This window comes from Dermacentor albipictus, chromosome 6, assembly GCF_038994185.2.
Source record: "Dermacentor albipictus isolate Rhodes 1998 colony chromosome 6, USDA_Dalb.pri_finalv2, whole genome shotgun sequence".
Lineage (NCBI taxonomy): Eukaryota > Metazoa > Arthropoda > Arachnida > Ixodida > Ixodidae > Dermacentor > Dermacentor albipictus.
Genome location: NC_091826.1, coordinates 94859002 through 94880563, shown reverse-complemented (window position 1 = coordinate 94880563; position 21562 = coordinate 94859002). Strand labels below are relative to the sequence as shown.

Genomic DNA, 21562 nt, shown 5'->3' with positions numbered 1-21562 from the left:
GCCCATGCTCTTTAACGTCGTGCTTCTCGGATTACCCCAGAAACTGGCAGAGATAGAAGGCCTCCACCACAGCTTGTACGCCGATGACATTACGCACTGGGTTGCTGAGGGAAATGACGGCCACGTAGAGCAAACCTTACAGGCGGCTGTCGACGCGGTGCAGGAGTGTCTACGTGACACGGGCCTCGAATGCTCCGCGGCCAAATCGGAGCTCCTGCTTTACAGACCCACGCGCAGGGGTCGCAAACCCAGGAGCTCCCATTCCGCAGCCGAGAACGCCGACAGAGAAATTAGAGTAGTCACATCTGACGGCACCATCATCCCGCATGTTCACAAAATTAGGGTACTGGGCTTGCACCTGTCGGCCAACGGCCACAACGGCGAAACCGTACGCAGACTAGAGCGTGCGGTCAATGAAACGATCCGGTTACTGATACGCATCACGAACAGACATAGTGGAATGAAAGAAAGCAATACGATCCGCCTGGTACAAGCGTTCGTAACCAGTCACATAAAGTACGTCGCCTCCTACCTCAAGTGGCAGGTGGCCGAACGAACTAAACTAGACCGCCTCATCCGCAAGGCGTACAAACGTGCCATAGGATTGCCGATCAATACCAGTACGGATAAATTTCTCGAACTGGGTTTACACAATACCCTAGACGAGATAATAGAAGCGCACAACGTCGCGCAGTACGAGCGTTTGTCAAAAAGCAGAACCGGACGACACATCCTCGAGACGCTGGGCATCAGCTACTACACACAGCAGGGCGAAAAGGTTGCGATACCCATACCGATTCGCGAGCGCATCGCCGTTTCGCCGTTGCCCAAGAACATGCACCCGACGCATCACGCTGGCCGGCGCAACAGGCGCGCGCGAGATTTACAAAAGAAATACGGCAGCAACAAAGAAACTGTCTACGTAGATGCGGCCCGTTACGAGCGGCAGCGTGGTTTCGCGGTTGCAGTCACGGACCATAGCGGAACTTGCGTCGCGAGCGCGACGATACGCACGGAAGAGACGGAGGCAGCCGAGGAAGCAGCGATAGCCCTCGCGGTGGCCACCACGGATGCCGAGGCGATAATCAGCGACTCGCAGGCAGCGATACGCAACTATGCTAGCGGCCGGATCTCCCGGGAAGCGGCCCGCATTCTCCAAATTCAACAGGGCAATATTTGCCGCAAAAACGACCGTTTCCTCGTATGGACCCCCACCCACACGGACCCTCCGCTCTCGGGAAACGAGACGGCCTACGCCACGGCTCGAGGACTTACATGCCGAGCCGCGGCGCCCGCCGGCAGTCCCGACGTCTCGCCCACCGCGAGAGCGATGCAGGAGTGGACGTGGGGGGATCGAATGACCGCTTTCAGAGACATCACGCAACACTACAGATTGAACAGATGTAAATACCCACCACCGCACGCCAACCTAAACAAGAAACAGGCGGTTGCCTGGATGCAATTGCAGACACACACATATCCTAACCCGGTGATCCTTCACCTCTGCTACCCCGACATATATCCGTCCGACGCCTGTAAAGCGTGCGGAGCCAGAGCGACGCTGCAGCACATGCTGTGGGCATGCGCCGGTAGCCAGCAGCAGGAGTCTCCGACGAACGGGATAGAAATGGCAGTCTCGAACCGAGGGGCGCGTTGGGAGGCGGCCCTGCTCAGCCACGACCTCGCCGATCGACTGTGGGCCGTCCGGCACGCCGAGGAAGCCGCCCGAGTCCAAGGACTCGAGGCCGTCACCTAGGCTGGGGTGCTTATGGCCCCACCCCACCCAAATCGCCGGGCATTTTCAATAAAGTTTTCATCATCATCATCGTTGTATAGGCAGCAAAATATAATATCAGTGGACGTGATTTCCCTGGAGTGAATCTACCAATATGATGTGCGCGCGATATGCTATTACTAGTTATGCTGAGACTTAGAGTGTTAGTTAGAATAACCAATATTTTTTTCTCTGATTGAACAGCGGTCTTGGTGGCTATGCCCGTTAAACCATAATAAAGTAGATTATTCCTTCGAGAGGCGTCTTTTGCATCACCGAATCGGGAGCGTAGGAACGCAGCGTCCATTGCTATACTTCAAACCGCTTCAGGCACGTCAGCGAGTTCATGCTGTCATTTTTCAAAACTACCGGTCTGAAATTATATGGTCGCAAATCTTACTTTAATATCAGATATTGCATCCGCCACCGTTTCGTACGTGTTTTTAACTCTGTAAAAGTGTCCAACATTGCTTTTTGGTTATCCTCCCTTCATTTAAACATTTGATTCAATCGGATAATGTTTTCTGTAATTTGGTTAATGTGTCCGAATGCTGTTCCCTCGGAAGACTGGGATTACTTTCAACTTCACCGCACAAAGGCAATAACAATGAACAAAAAGGACAAGGGAACCGCTTCTGGGCACAAAGGCACGATTATAAATGAATCGTTAGATATTAGTCTTGATATGGAAAGGCAACTGACCAGCGGAATGAACAAAAAGATAAGTCAGGCCATCATTCCTGTCGTGCCCACCAAAGATTTCGTTCGCAGCACCGGCTTTAGGCTGACTCGCTATCGGCGCAGCTGAAGACATTGAAGGTGTGTAGTGGATATCATGGATATCACGTGACAATTGACCCGTGACGCAAACCGCCCTGCCAGAGGAGGGTAACAGCGCACGAAGGCTCGGAAGCTGGGAAAGCACCCGCCATCGCCGCGTCGTCGCATGGGCCGTCAACTGTACTATTGCCGGTGAGGCACTGGTCGACAGGGAGCATCTCAGTTGGTGGCAAGCAGCAGTCGCCAAGATAAGGTGAGACGGGTGAGGCATAGATGTTTGGAAGACTTGCTTCCGTGGTTACCGAAACGTTGTAGAGCACGCCAACATGACGAGAGAAAGCATGGCATTCCCAGCCGAGGACCAGGGCACCGTTGTTAAGCTTCCGGCCATTCGAGAAGATTCTCAAGGGCTGAATTTACTGGCAGATTGTATCAACACTAGTTCGACGTTCGCCGAGTTCGGTCAGGGTGTTGTTATTGGTTGCCAGGAGCTCATTTTTAAGATCCGGGACTTCCGAGAGAAGTTTGGCTTGCCCAGCAGATAATTTTAGTTATGCTAGCACTGCCACTGTCTCGAGACCAAGGTTCAGTTTAATATCTCCTGATTGCAGCAACAGGAAGCCTGTAACAGGAAAGCACTTACAAGTCTTGGAAAACCAGCACTGGGGGCTTGGTAGGTGTACCATAAGGTAATTGCTCATTTTCTTAGCAAATAAAGTGCGTGACGGACCGAACTGCATGGCGAAGAGCTCCGGCTTATCGGACATGGGAACGGCACAGCCACCGAGCCCACAAAATGAGTCGCACGGATACGGTGGTTTTGTAGCTGGCGTGAAGGCGGCTGTCGTCGCTGGTGGTGCTTGACAGGCTGGACCTGTGGCAGCGGAGGCAGTCCCGTCTGAGTCGTTGAGGTGTTGATAGTGTTTCGGCGATCATGCGTCGTAATCACCGCAGGGCGATAGTTTGCGTGGGGCTACGATGGACACGCAACTGACATGCACGATGAAGTGAGGGCAGCCGGAGAACGAAAAAAGCTTCCGTATAACTGCTATGAAAGCATTAACGCCTTACTGCTAGCGCCATTAGCGTTGCAGGAGCAGAAGGATCCCTTCGCTCGCTTGGACTACCTGGTACTTTGACGGATCCTCGCCACGCGACTCTGCCAACCATTACACGGGAGAGGCCCCCTCCTGGTATCTTACCATACACCCTCTGGGAGCGGCTGAATATCGGGCAGTGATTTACTTAGGCAAACCGAAAATTTCGCGGCCATAGCACGACCACTAACCAAGCTTTTGAATAAAGACGTCGCTTTCCAGTGGGGCGATAACCAGGCGTTTGCCTTCTCGCTTCTAATCGACCTTTTCACAACGCCTCCCGTTCTGGCCCATTTCGATCCTTCTGCGCCTACCGATGTCCGTACTGATGCAAGCGGTCAAGGAATTGGCGCAGTACTGGCACAACGCCAGCGTGGCCACGACCGTGTTTTATGGCTTACGCCTGCAGGCTCCTCTCGCCCGCGGAGCGCAACTATTCCATCACTGAGCGTGAGTGTCTGGGTTTAGTTTGGGTGGTTGCGAAGTTCCGCCCATACTTATATGGCCGACCCTTTTCCGTTGTCACAGACCATCACGCGCTTTGCTGGTTATGCACATTGAAAGACCCTACAGGAAGACTTGGTCACTGGGCCTTACGCCTCCAAGAATATTCGTTCTCTGTCACCTACAAATCCGGCCGACTACACAAGGACGCTGACTGCCTGTCTCGCTACCCGATAGTCGAGCCTGACGACGCCGACAGTAGTACCGCCGACGGCATTTTCTCAGTGTCTGCCTTCGCTAACATCGCTCATGAGCAGTACCGAGACCTATCGCTGCGAGTACTCATCGAGCGTCTGCGCTCTACACCTACCGACGCATCCGTTCGCCGATATGTCCTCCAGGGCGGCATTCTGTACCGAAGGAACTTCCTACCTGATGGCCCTGATCTCCTTCTTGTCGTGCCAAAACATCTACGACAGACTGAACTCTTTGAGATGCATGACGCACCCACTGCAGGACATCTTGGGGTAACCCACACGTACGATCGCGTCCCCCGCCGCTTCTATTGGCCTGGTCTTACTCGCTCTGTCCGATGCTATGTTGCTGCCTGTGATCCCTGCCAGCGTCGGAAAACACCTCAGGTGCTACCGTCCGGTTATCTACAGCCGATCACCGTCCCTGTGGAACCGTTCTTTCGTGTTGAATTAGACCTCCTCGGTCACTTTCCCACGTCATCCTCTGGGAACAAATGGGTAGCCGTCGCAACTGATTACGCCACCCGATACGCTATCACGCGAGCTCTCCCTACCAGTTGCGCCACTGACGTCGCGTCGCGTAACAATATGCTAGAAAAAATTCAGAACAGGGCATCGCGCTTCATCAAAAGTAACTACGACATAACTTGTAGCATGACCAAGATTAAAGCAGATATTTCGCTCCAGCCACTTGAAACTCCTCGCACGATAAGTCTTCCTTGCCTTTTCCATAGATACGTCCCAGATAATCGACCTCATGTGTTGCCTCTTGAAGTACCAGCGCGCACGTCACGTCGCCTTAACAGTAGCCATAGTTTCATGCGCATATTCGGCAATACACTGTCATTTAACGCATCAGCACTGCCACGTGTCATAACCGTATGGAACACTCTTCCTGATAACATTGCGAACATGACAGATCATGACGCTTTTCGCGAAGAATTCCAAAGTTTCCTGTAGAAACATTGTTTAAGGATGTTAGTGACCAGCTTTCCTTCCCTGTGACTCACATTAGCATTTTTTTATTTTTGCGTGCATGAGTATATTACTGTGTTTACGCTCTCTAAACATTAGCCTAGACAAACATTTATTGAGCTTCGCTTTACTTATCTTGTAAAAGCCTGTATTGATATTTATATTGTTTACTCTTATACTGCTTTACTTATCTTTTGAAAGCCTGTATTGATGTTTATATTGTTTACTCATGTTGAAACACTTACTTTGTGTCCCCCCTTACCCAATGCCCTTATATGGGCCTGTAAGGTATTCTAAATAAATAAATAAATAAAGCGTTTATTAATGCATCGGCCGGTTTGGCCGACATAAGCCTTTCCACACTTCAAGGGAATGGCGTAGACCACTCCTGTGGAACACTTGATGAACGGCTTCTCATGTTTTAGCATACAACCTCTTTCATTTAGAGTTGCAGATGCGCGGGCATAACTGTGCCAGCTTCTTGGGTGCCGAAAAAACAACGGACATCCCATGCCTGTTGGTTACCTTCTTGAGACTTTGTGAAGTCTTATGCAGGTACGGCACAACCAAAGGCTTGTTGTTCTTCCGACGGTCATCGTTTCCTCGTTTTCCCAGCTTTAGCTTCTGAGCGAGCATCTCAGACACAGCAATAAAGACCGAATGAGGGAAACCCGCCGCCAAAAGTCTGCTGGCTCGATTCTCAAAACTTTTCTGCAATATGTGCGGGCACGACTTCTGAAAAGATGATTCCAAAAAGTGCGGCGCTATAGCTCTTTTTACAGTTTTGGAATGCGCTGAATCATATAGTAACAAATCGTTTTTTGCGCGAGGGAAGTAGCCCCAGCAAACGTGTCCGGGGCTACTTCCCTCGCGCAACAAAAGATTTGTTACCATGTGATTCAGCACATTCCAAAACTGTAAAAAGAGCTACAGTGTCACATAGTTTGGAATCGTCCCTTGAGAAGTCGTGCCCGCACATAATGCAGAAAATTTTGAGAGTCGGGCCAGCCAACTTTTGGCAGCGGGTTCTCCCATTCGGTCTTGATTGCTGTGTCTTAGACCCTTCTTCAGAAACTAAAACTGGGAAAACGAGGAAAAGATGACCGTCGGAAGATCGACAAGCCTTTGGTTGTGCCGTACCTGCACAAGACTTCGCACAGTTTCAAGAAGATAGCGAACAGGCATGGGGTGTCTGTTGTTTTTTCGGCACCCAACAAGCTGGCACAGTTATGCCCACGCATCTGCTGCTCTAAAAAACGAGGTTGTTAGCTAAGACATGAGAAGCCGTTCATCAAGTGTTCCACAGGAGCGGTCTACGCCATTTCCTTGAAATGTGGAAAGGCTTATGTCGGCCAAACCGGCCGCTGCAATAATGAACGCTTGATGGACATGCCCGAAATTTAAGTAACGTAAGGGACAAGTACGCACATTTGGTCGCGCATGTAATTGAATGCACAGGATGCGAGGCTTGATTGGGACAGACGAAGATTTTCGGCGAGAGTGCCGACGCGCGTCAGTTCGGAAGCGTTCCACATACAGAAATATGGCAGGAAGAGCGTAAGCACCCCTTCTGTTTCGCTGTTTGCTGCAGAGCTAGATTTTTTGGAAGCGACTATTTACTGATGTGATAGTTGTTACTATCCCTCGCCTTTTTCTAGTTTTTTGTAGTTTTTTCTCGATTTCTTGTTCTTCTGCGCCTGATTCCGTTGACTGCTGGCACGTTCGTTCATCCATGCGCAATGTCATTTTCCCTGATTCTATCACTCCCTTCCCCCTTCGCTTCTGCCTTTAACCCTTACATAAGGTATCCGTCTTCCGTCGATGAAATTTAGTTGACAGTCAGCGCTTGTCTCGTCCTTGATACTTTGTGGTTGCATGTGTTTGCGCTGCTACAATTTTTATGTCAAGTATGAACCAACTCGCCCAGAAAGAAGTTTTAGTGAATGTACACCGTTTGCCTCACATCCGGGGAGCTTCCTAATTTCTGCTCACTTAGATTATGTTAAAGGAGTAACTGGTGGGGTCGACTCGAGCCTATCCCCTTCAGAAATTTTAGACGTTTTCTGGTTCCAGATCCTTTTCCGCATTCCGTTGTTCTCGCTTGTTTGAGAACAAGAAGATACCCACAGATTCGGTTATTATTACCTTCCCTGGAACAACTCATCCGACAGATCAAAGCGTGACGACTCATTTACCGGGTTGAATCACGGTATCATCGCCCCATTCAGTGTATTAGGTGTTGGCGCTATGGGCATCGCATTAAGAGACGCCGATCAGTTCGTCGGTATCGTAAATATGGAGAACATCACGAATTAAAAGATTGTTCATCACAGGAAGAACGCTGTTGTCTCTTCAGTGGTTCTCACTCACTGACCATACTAATTGCCCTTCGAGAGCACAGGAGTTACAAATTTTAGAAGTAACTGGATACAAGAGATGCTCAAGACTGGAAGCCAGTTCTATCATTGCGGAGCGATCTCGTGGGTATGCTGGTGCAGCACACCGACTACCTCATGCAGTTGACTCATCGGTTCATGATTTTATAGCTTTGGTAGTAGAAAGGGCAACGCAGAAGGCAATGAAAAATCCATTCCAGAAACGGTTACCACCCACATTAACCAGTTCCTTCAGGTGGTTGCCCCTCCAACCATGGTCTTTAAACTTTGAGTGCCTTGAAATGCGAATGATGCAGAAAGGTAAAACCCAGGCCCTTCTAAACTTCGACCTAACGAGACCTCTCCTGTGTGTCATGGAGAACAGGACACTGATTGGAGCTCAGATTGTGGCTCTCAAGGAACGCACATGAAGATTTGCTCCCGTGCTCTTAGCCCATTAGGGACCAAGAAAAATCTACACGACCAATTCTGTTTATTTTTGTTATACAGTGTCTCTTTAGTGGATAGAGGCAATTCCTTCAGTATCAAGAAAATATCTTTATTCTTTCAAAACTTACAGAGGTGTACTCCATATTGTACGCTGGGTTCTTCCCATTGCAAGACAAACACTTGCTCCATGCTGTTACTTAGGTGACTGAAACTTGTTGAAGCACTCGTGTTTAAAACAAAGTGTTACATTGCACTTCACACATGCCCGCATTGAACTTTTGTGGCAATATTGGCAATGCAGCTGCTTTTCTAATTTATTTGGAAAGTGGCCTCCCCTGTCAAGTACAATGTCACCTACTATGGAGGCTGGCCGTTTGCAAGTCGCGTGATGTTTTGTGCCGACACGCAGGTCATACCGCGTGACATTTTTCTGAAACGCAAGGAGGTAGATTAGGTCATCTGCAACAACTTGATAAATTTTCCATGCATTCACTACGGCTACGTTTAGCATTTGCGTAAGCAAAGGCCACCATCACTTTCTGCCGCGAATGCCAACTCAATAGTGGTTTACGGCTTGATCTAAGAGGTTTACGCCTCTCAAGCCACTGATATAGCTGCTGAACAGCTTCGGTTGCGGAAGATTCACCCTTTCGTGAACTGCAGACGACCACCGCTTTACAAAGGACGTGGTTTCAATACCGTCGTAGTTCGTTGTCATTCTTATAACACTGCTGTCCTTCCACTTTACGAGAAGAACCTCACCGACGGGGTTGAAACAATAAAAACATTTTCCTCTGTGCTTTTTTTCCATTTCTTTTTTTAGCTGGAAGAGGGGACTTCAAATGGCGGTTCTCGCAAAGAGTGCCTGTTGCCCTAAACCCCTTTTCACGCAGAGTAACAAGAAGATTCCCACTTGTAAAAAAATTGTCGAAAAAGACTATGTGGTCACTAGGATCAAAGATTGCCTCAAGTACAGAGAGAAGAACGCGAGTTCTCAGCAGATTCTCCAGAGATTTTCCACTGTAGCTATCAAAACCATAACAGTAGCGGTCAGAACTGCACACTATCCAGTTGTTGTACCCAAAGCGAATTGGCTTGCCACGCATAAATTGTTTGGAAGGATGGTGTCCAAAATATTTTACCATAGACTCGTCCATACAAAGGTTTCGGTGGAAGATACCGTTCTGCTGAAAGCGCTCGTTCAGTAGGTTCATGAGGGGACGTATTTTGAACATCCGATCAGTCCTCTCCCCAATCAAGTCATTGTTGGGTAGATGCAAAAATGTTTTATCTCAAGAAATATATTTCGGCTCATGCGCTTAGCTACGTAGGGCACTCCAACATCTTTATCAGCGCACCAGTAAAGTTTCTGAGGGAGCCTATGGTACCCAGACAGCAAAAGAATACCGATGAACCTCTTCAGATCATCCAAATCGAGAGCAAAGCCGTGTTCATTTTTCTGCTTTGCATACTTGCCAGTCTGTATTAATATATGAGTGAGTATTTTATCATTAAGAATGGTGCTGAATACTTGACTCGGAGAATAACCGTTGTTGAAAGACCGCAACATGGCTTTGCGCTCCGCTGCCCTGTCAGTTGAATTCTCCCAGGTATATTCAGGTTGATTCCTGGTCCAGTTCACGGCAGGAACCTTTGCGCGCTTCAACGCAAGGGCGCAGTCGTCATCTTCATCTTCATTTCGATACCAATGAACTTCGAGAAAAATGGTTTGATGTAAAGGACTTACACGATTTCGAAGGCTATGTCTATAGTCTGTTTCGCTGAAAACAGGAAGCCGTGACATCGGTAAGAACCTGCTCCCGCGCAGGGTGAACTGCACCTCCAAGGTACATCGGAGTACACTCGGAGACATCTGCTGAAACTGATGCGCATATTCACAGTGCACACTGCCTCCCCCCCCCCCCCCCACTGAATCACCAACCTTCGTGTATTCCAAGCCCTGTTCGATTATCCCGGCTTCAGCACCGCTACATACCGTAGAGGCTACTACAGATGAAAATAACGAGGAAAAATAGTTTGTTCGTGTCGCGGTCATTGACGCCGAACAAGAAGTATACGCAAAGTGCCTAACTAGGCGCTACCGTATTAAACAGACAAAAAGTTCTTACCAGAAACGTCATTCACTGGCATAGTACCCATACAGTCTTCGTCGCCTTCCTCTTCATCTGTTTCTGCTGATGGGTCTGGAGGGATTATGACATCAACATCATCCCCAGCTCTCTGAGCAATATCTGCTGCAGCCTCGAGTGCTTCGCTGAGCCGACAGAACAGTTTCTTTCCGAAGAAAAGACCCGGATACATAGTATCGGCTGCCTGCAAGAGTGACTGCCATTGTGCGCACACGAAGTCCCGCTGTACTATAAAATAGTAAAGCAAGGTTTACTCCCATATAACACAAAAAGCGTGAAAGATATAAAAGTTTCACAGCACTCAATGCTTACTACTGCTCTTCTTGAAGCTATATACAAAGAGGTTTCATGAAATATTGATTATTCTAGCCAGGAGAACAAGTTTACGAAGCGCTTACCTGTTCGGTTGGCGGGAATGAAGATTAGCGATAGTTGATCGTAGACATATACTCCGAGGAGCGCTACGAACGCGCTTGCTTGATTTGGGAGTGTTGCCTGTCCCCCTGCCAGCGGAATGGCGAACTACGCAAAACGAAATACTCATATTCCAATAAAAAAGAAATGGAATTGTAGCTGTACTTTTAAAAGTGCAGTGGTCCCAAATGGTTTAACTTAAACGTTGCACACCTCCTGTCGCACAAGGATCTGCAATGGCACACAACATGAAGACTAAATAGTGCCAGAAAGGTATCATTTTCAAAAAGGAATCTTAGGGGATAGCATCCTCGACAAGCCAGTTTTTGCTGTCGGTCTTAACACAACATAGGTACGCTGAAAGTATAACTGGAATTGCCGTTGCATTATTGTGCTGCTATTGACTTATATTACCTCTGTATGTAACACTCACCGAATATCGTTTCATTGCAAGAAACATGGTCATCAGTAGAAAAGGCATTTCACCTAAATTTACCGTAGATTTTGCTTGAACCATCCCTCTGGTGGTGGCGGCATAGTTACTTTCATCCCTTAAAAATTGCTCACCAAGCTAAAATTGCTTACCAGCTTATGCTGTTAGAATGTGAAATTCTTGCTATAGACATTTTTATTTCAGTCTTTATCCCACTCACTTTAGTTCATGTTTAGTTGAGTTTTAGAGGTATTCTGAATACTCGTGTCCTAGATATGGCAATTACGATCTGTACAAAAGGATTCATTTTTGCCGGGGTCTTACTCCAACCATACTTCGGGGGGTACAAGAACGATTCTAGTGGTAAACCTTTGTGGGATTGGGCTGCTAACAATTATTTATCATGAATGAACACATGAAAACCGACATTTATTTGTAGTAAGTCTCCCTCCGCAATGGACCTCACCTTCGCTAGTACTATTCTTCTATCCCCACTTGGTGTGCTATAAACTCGGGCGCAAGCAGTGACCATCTTTCTATTATTTTTGAGCTTGTATGCCTACAAATTCAGATTATTACGCGTTTAAATACTGTTAATTTCAACACATTCAAAAATGTGTTACACATTGCTTTATCAGATCAAGAATTAGAAAACGAAGAACTACCCATAAATTTATTACTGTTTTAAAGGAATCCATAAAAAACAGAATTGACTGTGCCCTTCACTAAAAGCGGGTCTTCTAACCTTTGGTAGAACGCAGAGTGCTCGCGTCATTACAGGCTAAGAAAAGCAGCGTTGCAAAAACTACTTCATAACCAGTGTCCTAGCAATTGGAGAGACTATAAGTTCGCGGCAGCAACATTTAAAGAACAGTTGCAAATGCGAATGACAACTTTTATTCTGAGCAGTTCGAATTCCTTGCAAAGGCGACCAACAAAAAATCACTTTCTCGATTTCTGAGAAATAAAACGGTCCTCCCGGTGCAAATAAACGTCGACTCTGTCGTTCCAACACTCTGCAAATTTGCCAAGTTACTGGAACATATTGCTAAATGTCTACAATGTCGCTTTAAGTTGATATTTCCCAATCACGCTAAGCCGCCTACTCAATACTTCGAAGAGGTTACGATTTCAGAGCTGGAAAATGTACTAAGCGAGCGGCCTAATTAAGACATCCAGGCTCCGATATCATCACTACTGCTATTAAAAAAAACCTTTAATATATCACACGCGTTCTTTACCATGGTAAATCATTCTATAAAGAAGTTCGTGGATTCCACCGAAATGGAGACTTGCAAAAGTTATTCCATTATTAAAAAGCAAGGTGCCGGTTACGAATTAGATAATTTCGCCCGTTATCTCTTATATCTAACCTAGTAAAACTCATCGAAAGAATCTTGCATGACGGCAGCGATAATTCGCTGACAGAAAACATTATTTTAACCCGTGCTAAATTGGCTTCAGACGTAGGTGCTCAATTTGGTGTGCCCGTGTCGACCTCGAAAGTCGTATTCATCTGGCTCGACGTGAGAAAAAAAATGCAGCCTTGGTCACTCTGGACATGACTAAGGCCTATGACAGCGTAAAAATTTTGGCGCGTGCGTTTAAGAATTTTGGGGAATTTTCCTGCTCCCTACATGGATTTGGTTGACCAACAGCCAAGATGTCTACCACAGGGCTCACTCCTATCGCCATTGGGGTTTAATACTCTACTGAGTACTGTAGCTTTGCAACAAGATGCGCATGAGTACTTATACCCCTATGACACTGCATTTTTTGCTTAATCAGTAGAATTACATGCTTTGTATCAAATGCTACAGTCTCATATGAACCACCTAGAAATGTGGTTTGATGGCACTTAGCTCTCTAAATATCAAAAAAGCGCCGTCCTAGTTTTCGCTCAAAGTTTTCCTGTGCAAATTTCGGTTCTTTATCGACAAGACTGTATTCCACAAAATAATTCAATTAAATATTTGGGAGTAATGTACACTGAAAAGCTGATTTGGAGTCCACATATAAAACATATTACCTCAAAGGGAGCACGCGCAGTAAGGACACTGTGTAAACTCAGCAGCAATCGAGCAGAGTTGGGTCGGCATGATCTAATTATGATCTATTGCATGTATGTTCACCCGATAATAGAGTTTGGGTACATTTTGCGTTCTAGTGGACTTGCATACGAAATTCCGCCTCTGATACTATTAGAACGAGTGGCGTTACGCTTATGTCTAGGGCCTTCCTAAATTCGTCGCTAACGATATCTTATATAAAGGAGCACGCCTGCCTTCTGCGGTTTCATATCGTAACAGTACAAACTTTTCTAAAGATATATACATCACCACTGAGGGGATAACAATAAGTTTGGTTAATGAAACGGCCTCATTTTTTAACTATCCTTGGTATCGATCAAGTCGCCCTCAAGTTGTTTTCGCTCAAAAACTATTGGACCCATTAAACGTTCACCTAAGCTGAAGCAATCTTACTAAAGTTCTCGGTTCTAGATGTTGAAATTGAATTTGATGATAGTTTTCCAAATGAAGCTAAACATCTTCCCTATCAATACTTGCATACAATTCTGGCAGACCACCGCGCACACCTGGATATAATTTATTTATTTATTTATTCATTTCCTCAAAGGTCTCTGTTGAGACATTACATGAGGGAGTGGGGTGTTAGTGACAAAGAGATACTACAAATTACAAAGGGATATTTCCGATGAGTCGCTTGAATGCAAGTGGGTCGATGATAGTGGCAACTTCGGCGGGCAGGCCATTCCAGTCTCGTGTTGTGCGCAGAAAAAATGATTGCTGAAAAGTAACGGTATGGGCTTGTGAGGGATATACTGTATTAGAGTGACCGGTGCAGCCAATGCGTTGTGCTCTTTTTATGTACGGGTTGTCAAGAGGCAAGGAATGAAAGAATTTATGAAAAAGTATAAGACGGGCTATTCTACGGCGTGAGGCTAGAGAGGGTAGGTTTATTTGGGCTTTTAGTGCCGAGATGCTTGTATGGTATGAATAAGTTGACAGGTTAAATCGTGTCGCGTGGTTCTGAACCGACTCGAGGGCATTAATAAGGTTATTGTGGTGGGGGTCAAAAATAGCTTCGGCATACTCAAGCTTAGGCCGTACAAAGGTTAGAAAAGCAAGCTGTTTAATAGAGGGACGAGCGAGGAAGAGGTTACGGCGCAGATGACGTAGAGTACGATTAGCAGAGTTTATTATGTGGTTAACATGACAGGTCCAAGTTAAGTCATGCGAGATGTACACACCAAGATATTTGAATGAATTCGTTGTTGCAATCTGCGTGTTATTGATGCTATAATTAGGGATAACGTAGTTACGACGACGATGAATAGACATTAACACGGTTTTAGCTGCATTTAATGACATGAGCCAAGTGGTACGCCAGTTTTGTATGCGCGATAGGTCATTTTGTAACGCCAAATGGTCGCTGGGGTTAGTAACTGCTCGGTAAACCACACAATCATCAGCGAAGAGTCGGATATGAGAAGAAATGTTGCAAGGTAGGTCATTGATGTATATTAAGAAAAGGAGGGGACCAAGTACGGTACCTTGAGGTAGGCCTGAAAGCACGGGTGTTAAGGTTGAAGAGTGTGAGTTAGCGTATACGAATTGTTAACGGTTAGTTAAAAACCCTCGAATCCAGCTTAGAACACAAGGATGAATGTTAAGACGCGATAACTTTATTAAGAGACGACCATGAGGGACCTTATCGAATGCTTTTTCGAAATCTAAAAATATTGCGTCAGTCGGGATGTTACGATCCAGGTTTAAATGTAAATCGTGCAAGAAAAGAGCAAGTTGAGTGTCACAGGAATAATTTTTGCGGAAACCGTGTTCACTTGGGTGAAAAAAATTGACGGATGTTAGGAAGTTAGCAATATGCGAGTATAAAATATGTTCCATTATTTTACAAGACACGCTTGTTATGGAAATAGGACGGTAGTTACTCGGTGATGATCGGCTTCCTTTCTTGAAGACTGGGATGACCTTGCCCACCTGCCAGTCATGTGGAATGGAAGCGCTGTTAAGCGATTCCTGGAATATGAGTGATAAAAACAGGCTACAGACATGTTTAGTATTTTTTAGAACTTTGGCATTGATACCGTCTACTGCTGTAGATGACGAGTTCTTCAATGATTCAATTACTTTGACAATGCCGATGGGATCGAATGTGATATTTTGCATGAGCGGATATGTGAAGTACGGTGGATCGGGCAAGCCATCAAGTAATTCATTAGTAAAAACTGAACTAAATGTTCTGTTAAGAAGATCCGCAGCCTCAGTCTCAGGGATCGGAAGTCCGGAGCTATTGATAAGTGATATCTCATTTCGCTGATTAGGATTAATATTTTTCCAAAATCGCTTCGGGTTAGTTTGTAAGCATAGCTGGTAAAGTGGTAGAAAGAAACTTGTGTTTAGTTTGAGAGGTTAACTTGTCATATTCTCTCTCGACTGCGTAATACTTTTGCCAACAACCGTTCTTTCTTATTGTTTAGTCGTTTGAGGGATACATGAAACCATGGTGATGTTGTTCTTTCTGTTATTGTAATGGTGGCGATGTAAAGACGTATAAGGCGATGCATCTCCGATTTGAAAAGCAGCCAGTTCGACTCGAGAGAATTTAGTTGAAAGTTAGCGGCGAACGTGTCGAAGTACTCAGATAATTCTCGGTTCATGCTGACATAGTCCCCTTTATCATAGAGTGTAAGTGTTTTCCGATTTTTTTGTTTCTTTAGTACGTTGCAACGAAACGAAACATGTACTGTCAGGTGGTCGCTCAAACCGCGCAATAAGGTGACAGGGGTAAAGTTATCAGGGTGAGTTGTTAATACAAGATCTAAAACGTTGGACGAGTGAGCAGTGACGCGTGTTGAGTCAGTGACGAGCTGCGTTAAGCCGAATGTCATACACGTGCTTAAGAAGTCACTACCGGGGCTGGATTTAGATAATGTAGAGGCAGGATCGGACCAATCAATAGTTGGAAAATTAAAATCGCCAAACAGAAGGACAGGACTGTTTGGATATGTTTTTGTTAATGTATTTAAGGCTTCATGAAGTGAAGGTGTGAAAGAACTGTCGGTACTAGGGGACCGATAGCAAATACCAATCAGAATGTGCGGGTGTGTAGCAATGCATCGAATTCAAATCATTTCCAGTTGTGAAGAGAGGTTTATAAGTGAACAATGTAGGTTACGCTTAGTGGCGATAAATACACCCCCACCGCGCGAGTTATCGGGTCTATCCTTCCGAAAAATGTCAAAATGCGAGAGGTAAGGGAGAATTTCGGTATCATCGATTGATGTGTTAAGCCATGTTTCTGTTAGTAGTAAGACATCGCAAGAAGATGAGCCTATTAGACTGCACAGTGCATCACGCTTGGGAACAACTCTTCGAATGTTAGCGAGCAGGAATGATAAAGGCTGACAGTTCTGTGGTTGCGGTGTACATTTTGGTCTTAATGATGGCTAAAGGCGTTCCTCAATGACCTGGTTAGTAGTGTGGTCGAAGTAGTAGGTTTTTTCACCTACTATAAGCTTTTCATGTCGCAGCTTGAACCGCAGTTTACGGGCCCTTCCAAACTCGATGAGGCGTTTCTGGGCAAGGCGCGTGCTTGGGGCGAGATCTTGTGCAACGGCATAGCACGTACCTTTGAACTTACGAGCCGAAGAAAGGATAAGATCTTTGCTTTTAAAGTGAGCGAACCTCACAATTATAGGCCTGGACTTTCCAGTTTGGAAAGACCCAATGCGATGAGCACGTTCGATATCACGCGGTTCTATTTGTACATCTAAATGTTGTCTACAATGTGCAATAATAACTTTCTCAGAATCAGACCATGATTCTTTAGCTTTATCGGCGATGCTGTAAAAAACAAGGTTATTTCTTCTAGATGTATTTTCAGCATCGTTTATCCGGGCAGACAGTACACCTATCTGTGCCGTATGTTTAGTGCTTATCTCATGTAGTCTGCCTAATTCAATTTGCATGTCATCGATACCAGCACAAGCTGTTTTGTCTAGCCGTGTTTTAATTTCACAGAACGTCTTATCATGATCAACTAGTTTTTTTTTCAATAGACTTTAGCTGTTCGAGCATTACCGTCTGTCCAGATTGCAGTTCTTTCAATACATTAAGAATCTCTTTGTCGGGGCCGGGGTTAGATTCGATATCACCAGCTAGCATGAGAAGTTTGAACAGCATATGCGCACAATCACACACAATGGAACAAAAGCGCCGTGGACCCGGCAGCACAAAAAGTGCACGGTGGCTACTAGGTTTTGCGTAAAGGCAATAAGAGTTCGTTACCTGCACCAGGAAGAAGCATGGAACGTTAGCACGGGCCATCGCTAGCTTGCTGCCGGGCCCACTGAAGGGCGCGTTGCTCGGGCGCAGCTTTTTAACAAAATTCCACGCATGCGCAGGATGCACAGGGGTGGTTCCGGTGTTTAGATGACTCAGTGAATGCCACGATGCTTGCAGGTATAGTCGGCGGCCGTGTACAAAGTGCGCGGACCGCGATGTGCTGTTGGTAAGCCGGTGATTTGAAGCCCAGCACGGCTCCACTGGATCCGCCGCAATACGCCCGTAGATCGGAAGTCTTGCGCCTGGACCTAACCCGGCGACAGACTCTGGGCACGAGGCACGAAAGCTGGAAGGCTCCAGAAGCTGCAAGTTCCAAAGTCCAAGGAACTGCACCAGGAAGAAGCGTGGAACGTTAGCACGGGCCATCGCTAGCTTGCTGCCGGGCCCACTGAAGGGCGCGTTGCTCGGGCGCAGCTTTTTAACAAAATTCCACGCATGCGCAGGATGCACAGGGGTGGTTCTGGTGTTTAGATGACTCAGTGAATGCCACGATGCTTGCAGGTATAGTCGGCGGCCGTGTACAAACTGCGCGGACCGCGATGTGCTGTTGGTAAGCCGGTGATTTGAAGCCCAGCAGGGCTCCACTGGATCCGCCGCAATACGCCCGTAGATCGGAAGTCTTGCGCCTGGACCTAACCCGGCGACAGACTCTGGGCACGGGGCACGAAAGCTGGAAGGCTCCAGAAGCTGCAAGCTCCAAAGTCCAAGGAAGAAGCGTGGAACGTTAGCACGGGCTATCGCTAGCTTGCTGCCGGGCCCAGTTACCGTTATAGCATCTGATGCTTCCGTCTGTGAAGAAAGGCAGGCGAAGGCGTCGTACCATCTGATCTAAATTCGTCTTTTTTATTCCGCTACCTGACTTCACGCCTAACTCTCAGACGAAATTATCGGAAATTTTCTTAACATTACGCAAATTACCTCTATCTGTGTCATCAGCCATAATTTCAACTGATTTCCTGTATGTCTGTTCGACTATAACCACACCGAAATTGTCAGATTGTTTAAAAACGTTTTATTCTCTTCTCCCAAGGCACATCCATCTCGTCCATTTAGTCTGGTGCCAGGCCACAAAGGTCCAGCTGCATCCCACGATGGTCCTATAATCCTCATTTTACCTGTGTCAGCTTTCATCACTGATGCGCGTTTCCGAAAATACACAATTACAAATAAGGTCGCACATCATCACTGGCAACGTCGCATTTCCCCGCATATCAGTTTTCCTTGGAACAACAAATGGTGCTCGTCTAGTAAAGTTGATGTAATGATTACAAGACTACGGTGCCGAGTCCCCCTACTGAACTTGTACCTCCAGAGGTCTGGTCTGGCTATATCGCCCTTGTGCCTTTTATGCAATGAGAGTGAATCTCTGGAACACCTATGTTTGAGATGCTGTAGTTTCATCATTCAACCAAAAAGATTTTCAGAAGAACCCTTATAAATGCTTGGCGTGAATTTGACTCTTCCTGTAACTATTTCCTTTGGAGCTACCGTACTGGGTTACAGCCACAAAAACGTCTCTGAAGCCATCCGCAGACAAAACAAATTTCATCCTAGAATTCTTGTATATACAGATTTTGTTCACAAAAATATCCAGATAATTGATTATTCATACCTGTAACATTACACACTTGAAATTCCATCTGCGATACACTTATTTCAAGTCACCCTCAATTACATAAAAAATAAGAACAAGTACTTCACTGCCCGATTCATGGCCGATCCCCGAGAGTGGGTTGCGCCAGTTCCCCAGTCAACAAGAACAAGAACCTGCATGGCGAAGAGCAGCGAGTTAGTGGACATTGTAGCGGCACAACCACCGAGCCCATGAAACAAGTCTCACAGACGCGGTGGATTTATAGCTGCCGTGATGTTGGCTGTCGATGCCGACAGTGCTTCACAGGCTTGATAGGATGTCGAGCAGGTGAGCGGGGTTTTCACCGCAACAGTCAAGAGATGACAGCCAATGCGGGCATCGTGATGTTGAAAAAAAAAGAAAAGAATGTATTCATTTATTTAGTATATGGTTGTGACTATATTCGAATATCGCGCGGTCTTGCCTAACACGGGGGTCATGATGGCCTTGCATAACCCTTCGTGGTCGTGTGGTCGTGGGCGTCTTCTTGGAAAACTTCGGGAACTTGTGGAAGTGTCAGTGCCTTTCTCAGCTTGTGAAGTCGACGACCTCTTCCCTTTCGTGTCTTCTACTTTGGGTCCTCCCCTCTTTATTTATTTATTTATTAATTTATAGAATACCGTCAATCCCCCATGGGGATGTTTACAGGGGTGAGCAACAAGTCACGTCAATGAACACTACTAAAACATTCTATAGAAGAAGAGCACATAACGATTCGAGACTATACAAGAATAGCAGTAGTAAATTCATGCATAATAATACACACAACGAAGACAATGTACATCAACCAGCAGGGAAACTAGAGAAAAAACATGCAGAGTAGCAAGCATGTTTGCACCGAACAAAATGCACCGAACAAAAAGTGTAGGCGAGTGCTTTCCTATCACAAACTGAATGGGGATGGATTGCATTAGCAAAGCAATTTAATTACTTTTATTGACAACTTTTAGGCAAATACAGCATGCTAAATTAATTCCGTAAATTTTGCTAGTGTTGGCCGCTCTTTTGCAGCTACATCCAGTGTATTCCGTTCACGAATTGAGCGTGAGAAGAAAGAATAGCGAAACGGATAAATGGATATTCTACAAGTTCCCATGCATGCCCTCTTCTGGTCGGTCTAGTATCACGAACTTTCAAGTCAGTCAGGGTTTATACGGAATAATCTATGCAATAGTTCGTGTATAAGTTTTAGCCCAAAAAGCTTTGCGCGACTTTCTAGGATAGATAGACCAGCATGCTTAACAGACCAGTAGGCGAGTCAAGTCGTCCGTATTTGTTAAGGAACCAGACAGTATTGACGTATTCTAAAACTAGGCGGACACAAGTGACGTATGCAAGAAGCTTTGTTTGACTTGTAGAATATGACAAGGCCCGTTTAATGAAGAACGGTTCGTTTATTGCTTTATTTGACACTTGATGAACGTGCTCTGTAGAGATGAGATTAGACGACATTATGAGACCTAGGTATTTATACTGGTTTACGCTTCGAAGTGTCGCATATCGTTAAAATAGTATGGAAAATCAAGCTTAGACGCTTTATTTGTAATGGACATGAATATGGTTTTATCAATGTTTATTGTCATTTGCCAATCTGCACACCACTTAGCTATCTTATTTAAGGCACAATTTAATTTCACTTAGTCATCGCGGTGTTTTACTTCATTATACAGCATGCAGTCATTAGCAAAGAGCCTGAGCTTCACGTCAGCATGACAGTGAGTTATGTCATTTATAAATAATAAAAACAAAACTGTAGCTCATATGGATCCCTGGGGAACGCCTGATAACACTGGAGCAAGGCCGGAAGAGTGAGAGCCGCACTGTACAAATTGGTAGCGGTTAGTTAAGTAATTAATCCATTGGTAAATTGGGTCATCGCCTAATATGTAATTAGGATTATGAGTAGTTTAGGATTAGATGTAATTAGGATTAGGAGTAGTAGTAGGCAGTCAAAATACTTCGAGGATTCGAGAAAAATGACGTCAGTTTGAATGCGCTCGTCAATGCCGAGGGACAGGTGATGCAGTGTTTCGACAAGCTGTGTAACAGTGGATAATCCAGAACTAAATCCATGCTGATACATGTTGAGGGTATTGGTCGACTCAGCAAAACTGAATAAAAAGTTTAATACAGTGAGTTCCAGAATTTCGCTGCAAGTGCAAGTGATATAAATAGGCGGCTAATTAGGAGACGCTGCAATACCTGATTTGAGTACGGGGGTAATTTGAGCAATTTTCCATTCAGCAGTAAGGCAACAGTCTTTCAAATATTCGGTATACATGAGATAAATATATTTGCTGAGTGGATCCTCGTACCACTTCAAGAAGTTCTTGCGAATTGCGTCTGGACCGCCACTCTTCCTTTCATTGATGCCTGATAGGAGTGAACGGATAC

The 21562-nt window shown here is 45.8% G+C and overlaps 1 long non-coding RNA gene and 1 pseudogene across 1 annotated transcript in view; one reads left to right on the top strand and one right to left on the bottom strand.

Moving 5' to 3' along the window:
* The first annotated feature begins 2569 nt into the window (after positions 1-2569).
* Positions 2570-21562, top strand: part of LOC139061295 (uncharacterized) — a 108369-nt gene continuing 89376 nt past the window's right edge. Inside the window, exon 1 of the long non-coding RNA XR_011515344.1 lies at positions 2570-2807. This is a non-coding gene — a long non-coding RNA (uncharacterized lncRNA). The remainder of the gene's footprint in view (positions 2808-21562) is intronic.
* Positions 3106-10471, bottom strand: LOC139061431 (piggyBac transposable element-derived protein 2-like; annotated as a pseudogene).